The 6,884-nt window shown below is 31.7% G+C and overlaps 1 long non-coding RNA gene across 1 annotated transcript; it reads left to right on the top strand.

The window, feature by feature from the left end:
* Positions 1 to 1,762: 1,762 nt before the first annotated feature.
* Positions 1,763 to 3,747, top strand: LOC128280557 (uncharacterized). The gene is made up of 3 exons (XR_008270651.1): positions 1,763 to 2,055; positions 2,177 to 2,243; positions 3,492 to 3,747. It is a non-coding gene; the product is annotated as an uncharacterized LOC128280557 (long non-coding RNA).
* The last annotated feature ends 3,137 nt before the right edge of the window (positions 3,748 to 6,884 follow it).

The following is a 6,884-nucleotide window of genomic DNA, read 5'->3' as shown; positions in this document are numbered from 1 at the left end:
TCTTATAACGAATGCAATAATCCAAGAGAGTATATCACTAGAAACGGCATCAGGATTAAAAATTCTAGTATTCCTTCTTTTCCACAGGCTCCAACAACTAACAGAAAACATCCCAATCACCCAAGGAACGAGTGAAGTAGTCAGGAAAGATTCACAAGTAACCAATCTTTAATGTTTAGGCCAAAAACTTCTGCTCGTTTTTCATCTTTTAAAGGTTCCACCACAAGGAAATAGCTGGAAAACATTTCCTAAAAACATGATCAAACTAGTAGTATTTTTTCTTGGTCAAAGAGAATAACAACGTAATTTAGATAAAGACAAAGATTGTCCAAAGGAAATACTACATTGTTTTAATAGATAACATTTTTTAAAAAATTAAATACTATTCAGGCCAAAATTAAAACAAATTTAGATAACAAATAAACCCTAAGTTCAAGGATTTTGGTCGATATCAGCTTGCAATATCCCAAACCTTTGGTTTATTCTTCCATCTCAACATCTTAGTGGATAACTCGGGTATAAGGTTATGTATTCTCCTAGACTATTATAATACTTCTTAGTAATTACTTTCCTGGTTTTGGGATTCTTCATGTATTCCAAACGGGTCTTGCAATAGTTGAGCGAGTTCATGTATAAAGGGAACGCTTTGCTGTAATCTTCTTGTATCTCTTGCATCGCATACTCTATAGCTTGTTCTTGGAATTTGATATACAAATTTTTATCCTTTTCCTGGATTTTTTTAATAGAATTGCATGGGATCAATGGACGATTTATTTTTTCCCCTTTACCAAACTGGTTTTGAAGCTTTTGAGATTTTGAAAAACATATGTCAAACAATGAGGAGAATCATAATAATCAAAACAGACATCGAAGAGGCATGTTGGATATTAATTAGTTTACAAATACTTTAATTTTTATAATTTTTAAATCTTTTTAGAATTAGAACTAAATTGAGATCATATCTAAATATTGAGAGCTAAAATTTTAAAATCAAGATCAAATTGACATAATATATAAATGTTAAAGGGATAAATTTATTATTATGATAATTTATAAAAAACTACATCACTTTCATGGTACTAACTTAACGGAAATAGATTAAAAAGACAAAATCGAAAACACGAGTGATTATTTTATCACTTTTTATATTTGGGTGACCCCCAAAAAATGAGCACAGTTAGTAACTTGCAATGTAATTTATCATTTTTTTTAATTATTACAATATTAGGGAGGGGAATGATAGGGTCTAAACCCATGTCATGAAGATAACAAAAGCTTTAATCACTTTTCAAAGTAAGTCTTGATGCCTTGATAGTTATTACTATTATTTAAAGTATTCATGTTATATTTGACATATATTCAACTATTTTAACCACTAATGTTTTCAACATTTGATATTTTTGTCACTTTTCTATTAAATCATGAATGAAATATTGATTTAGCCTCTCTTTTTATTAGTATAGTAATAAATTTAGTCTTCCAACATTCATAAATTCTATCAATTTAATTTTAATCTTTTTTTAAATCAACAAATTTAACCCTTAATTTTATATAATATATGTAAGGTCATAAAATTTTGGTCTATGTTTTGTTAATATTGTCATCAATAAAATATCTACTTTAGTGGTTAAGGAGTTTTAGTTCTATGGTTGAGTTCCAGTGTTTGAATCTCTACGTTGGTGAAATTAATCTTTTTGTTGGTTCTAGTATAGGCCAACCTTATTGTGTGGTTTTATTCAAATTGAAACATTTGAATGGGTGATAATAGTGGGATATTAGGATGTTTGAATAGAAAAAAAAAAATACCATTATCTTATTTGGTTTTATTTTATTTTTTCCTTGATTCTCTCAAAGTCTGCTCCCGCGTTTTGTTTCAAGTTGGTTACCCCTCATTCCCCATTTGTTTTACACGCCGCTTGTTCTTTTCTTAGCTATCGAGATATGCCTTCTTCTTGATTTGATTTTTCCCTTCTATTTCATCTTTCTTTTATTATTCAATTTTTGCTACCTAATTCTTGAAGCATTAATCCTTGTTTTGTGGGCTATGCACTAAAGGTAAGGCGTGATCATTCCCTAATTTTTATTTTTTGCTCGTTATTCGTTTCTTTTGTTAGTGGTGGTTATGTTTAGGTGTGTTTCGGTGTTTTGTCATTGTTAATTGATGGGTTTGTTTTAGGTGAAGTTCAAGAGATGTTTAATCCATCGGCGAATTAGGATTTTGGGAAAGTGTTGTTCGACCAAGGGTAAGTGGTTACGTTAATTTAGAATTGTTATGAATGTTTGAGGGTTTGTCGTATTTTTTTCTTGGAATGTTTTGGTATTTAAAATGGAATTGAGGCTTTAGCCTCTTAATGGTTACGCTATTGGTGGCTGATTTTCTAAGTGTTTGGTACTTTTAGGTGCCAGGACGAAGCCAAAAAATTTATTTAGGAAGGCCAGATGAAATTTTAATTTTTTATAATTTATATCTTTATAATTTGTAAAGGATTAAATCGAATTTTTATAATTTTAAGGGGGGCCAAAGTGTAATTTTATCTTTACTAATTTAAAATTTTTAAAAAATTTTAAGGGCTTAAAATGTAATTTTACATTTTAGAGGGGTCGGGGCCTATTCCAGCCCCTCTGGCTTCGCCCCTGGCTGGAATACTCAATTTTTGGGTTTACGTTGGAATTTAATCAGGTGTATAACGAGAAACCCAGAAAACAACGAACGGCGAAAGCCGAAATTGGGCACTATCGACGCCACACGGCTGTGTGCCAAGCCATGTGTTGGGCCGTGTGTGACACATGGTCTAGACCATTTTGGGTCGTGTGGGCCACACAAACAAGGCAATTTGGGCCATGTTGGCCACACGGGTAGGGCCACACAAATGTGTGGGCCTAAAATTTAGAATTTTTTCCTAGGGTCGTACATGTCGCCCTAGTCGACTGTGGGCCTTCTGAAGGGTCGGTATGTAGTTATATAATCTATAAAACATGAATTTTGTTGATCTGTTAATATGAAACTTGACGTAAATAATATTTAATATGTATAATATCCATGGTTCGTGATGCAATATGTATGATCTATTATGTATAAAGCATGTTCTACATCTGTTATACAAGTATGTATGATATGCAAATTTGAGCATCTGTTATTTCTATTTATATCTGATTATGGGGTGGGACATATATTATGTGAAGGAAGTGTTCTATGTGAGGTGATAATCTCGCCATTATACTGGCAGCACTGTTGCGATTATTCTAAAAAGTGTCGTATCGACACTAAGTGATGTGTAGGGCTGGATGGGTCTCTAAGACCCAACATGGTGTGTAGGAATGGCCGAAAATGGTGTGTAGCGAATAGGGGTAGGATTGTAATTTTGCATATGATTCTGTTAAGATATGTGTCTATATTTGTTCTTCCATGTAATTAAATCTGAAATTTTGTTTTCTTATGAGTTACACACTGAGTTATGAAAACTCACTTTCTGTTTGTCTGTCACTTTCAGGTAACCCTCAGACTTAGGCGAGTCGATACGACGGGAGCTCGATTATGTCCACATTTCCTTAAACTCTATTTACTTAAATTTGATTTATTTAAATTTCTGATTTGAGAATTTTATAAATTTTGGACTCTCTGAACATTTGAGATTGTTTTTGTTATAGATTTTTGGCATGACACTCGATAGAACGACTTTACGAAAACGACTATTTTTTTGCAATTAACTATTTTTGAGAAAATAAACTCGATTTTTCAAAATATAACGTTTTAAGAATTTTCACGGTAAAATATTTTATTTATTTAGAAAATGTAAACAAACAACGGTTTTAATTAAATAAGTATGGCAAACACGTTTTCAAATAAAGCGGGCTTTTTTAGTAACAAATGTTCACTCTATTATAATAAATGGAAGCTAGTTTTCAATCCATTTTTAGTATCAATCTAATCTAGATTCTTAAAAATTCAAAACTTAAAAAATATATATATATTCAAAATTTAGTTTTCAATAAAAGTAAATAAATAAATAAATTATAAAATTACAAAATACATATAAAAGATATAAAGATATTTATATATAAATGAATACCTATTTTGTGATTACAAAAAAATAAATCAACCATTGCAGCAGCAGCAGCCAGAGTGGGCGACAGCTCCACCGTCGCTGCCTCTTCCTGCTTGCTTCTCAATGCTCTCTTTGCTATTTATAACCTCCAGGTTCAAATCAAACATGAAGGTGAACCGGAAACCCTCGACTACAGAGGCTTCTTCTTAGATACAACGGTATCTCCTTTTCTCTAAATTTGTGGAGCATTTTGATGGTAATTGAGATTAAATGTTGGCTTAGATTCCTCCTATGCATGATGTACCCTTGCACTTGAGAGACGCAGTTTCTAACTTTACTGTTGAGATACTCAAGGAGCCAAGTGCGAAAATGGATGTTGCTACTGATGAGCCACACTCCCATTAAGCAGGATAAAAGAAGGGCAAGCTTCGAAATTACCATAAAAATATTTGTAATTTTTGTAATTTTCTATAACTATAAAATAAATATTCATTTATTTATAAATATTTTTATCAAAATCATATGTATTTTTATCGAAAACCAAACTTTTAAATATATATTATTTTTAAAAGTTTCTAAATTTTAATATGCCTATAGTCCCTGTACTTTTCAAAATTAAGAGTTTAGTCTTTATACTTGTATTTTCACAATTTAGTTCCTCTACTTTTATGAGTACAAAATTCAGGTCCAATTGTTAATATTATTAACTTCTTTTTTTTTTAAATCTAGGGTAATTACAACATCTTTGTTTTAATTACATTACTACCAAGCAAGTAAATTTTTATTTTAAAATATCACAACAACAAATTTAACAAAAAAAATAGTGTTAACAATTGGACTTGAATTTTAAAATGTAACACTTAGATAGATTAAATTAATAATTTTTGAAAAGTACAAGAACTATACGATTACATTCCTAATAACCTGAGAAAAGGAGGATTATTTCCATTATCTTCGATTGACACTTTCTTTGTCAATATATTTGGTTAAATTCTACCATTAAGTCCCTATACTTTACAAAAGTTGTGGATTTAATCCCTGTACTTTAATTGGTCATTTTAGTCCTTGTATTTGTCAAATTTTAAAATTCCAATCCTCATGAAACAATAATTGTTAAATTAATTATGCTAAGCTATGCTATTTCCAAAATCTGATGTGACAAACATAATACCATATGTGTAATGCTATGTTAGCTTGTTATTTCCACTTATTACTCACTAAAAATCCAATTAATGAGTTAACGACTACCATTTGTGTCAAGGCTAGAATTTCAAATTTTGAAAAGTATAGGGACTTAGAATGAGTCAGTTGGAGAATATGAACAAAATCTACAACTGTACACATAGTACATGACCAATAATTGAATTTAACCAAACATATTTAAATTTCATTGCTTGGGTCAAGAATAAATTTTCAAATTTTAAAAAGTACAAGGTGTAGCACCTCTTGCCCTATGATGTGCGTGATAAGTTTTATATTTATGATTGGTCGTACTTGAAAACTAACTATTATCACGATAAAGGCAAGCGCACCTATCGAATAGTAGTATAGCTTATAGCAAGACCGGAATGTCGAACCCACAGGAACTAAAAGTACTGGTATTAACCTTCTTTTTATTATCTAGCCTAAAAATAAGAGGATTTGTTTTATCTAAACTAATTAACTAAACTAAGAATGCACAGGAAGTAAATTGGAGAAATACTTTTGGGAAAACTGATTGATTTGGACAATACCCAAGGGATAATCCACCTAGACTTCACTTGTTATTTGGCTCTGAATTAGACGATTTATTCACTTGACTCGATCCGTAAAAATCCCTAATTTATATTATTATCTCTCTCGAGACTAACAACGTCTAACCCTAGGTTGATTAATTGAAAATTCTTTCTAATTAAAACCTCTACTGTTGCATTAACTCAATCTATGGATTCCCTTATTAGGTTTGACCCTAATTCGGCAGATTTATGTCGCCCTATGTCTAGGGGTGCAATCAACTCCGCTTAATTATGCTAGATATACTCTTAGACAGGGACTTTTTCTCCTCTAAATAAGCACATCAATACTTGAATCAATATCCTAGAATATTAGAGCAAGAATTAAGAACACATAATTAAGAACAAATCAAGTATTTATCATATAATTCAGAAAATAATAACAAGATCCGCTTAGGTTTCATCCCCCTTAGGTATTTAGGGAATTTAGTTCATATATGTAAAAGAAAACATCTCAGAAGAATAATGATAACAAAACATAAAGAAAACCCAAAAACCCCTAAAGGAAATTGAAGGGAGATCTTCAGTCTTGAAGAAGAATCCGGCTTCGGAGATGGATCAATCGGCTTTTCTCTAGTAATTCCTTTCCTCTTACTCTGTCTGTTTTTCTAGGTACCTCTTGGGGTGTTTATATAGGCTTTAGAATGCTTCAAAACCCTCAAGAGTGACCTTTTCCGAATAGGACTAGATTTGGACTCGACAGGGACACGCCCGTGTGAGGTGGCTTAGGCCGTGTTGCAATCTGTTAAATAGACACGGGCGTGTGAACTACTCTGTGAGGAAGTCCAGGCCGTGTTGATTTCCCACGTTGACCCATTTTCTCTGTTTTTGGCCCGTTTCTCGCTCTTTTTACTCTCTTATGCTCACCTAAGTATAAAACATGAAATTAAAGGATTAGGAGCATCGAATTCTAAAAATCTGATGATAATTCATCCAAAAATATGCTAAGCATAGGATACAAATATGTATAAATTGCGACTTATCAAATACCCCACACTTAAGCGTTTGCTTATCCTCAAGCAAAATCCTCAACTCACAATCAAAATAAATTCTTCTCAACTTATAA

Source organism: Gossypium arboreum, chromosome 9, assembly GCF_025698485.1.
Source record: "Gossypium arboreum isolate Shixiya-1 chromosome 9, ASM2569848v2, whole genome shotgun sequence".
NCBI classification, from domain to species: Eukaryota; Viridiplantae; Streptophyta; class Magnoliopsida; order Malvales; family Malvaceae; genus Gossypium; species Gossypium arboreum.
Note: the sequence above shows the minus strand (reverse complement) of the source record. Positions and strands in the feature narration are given on the sequence as shown.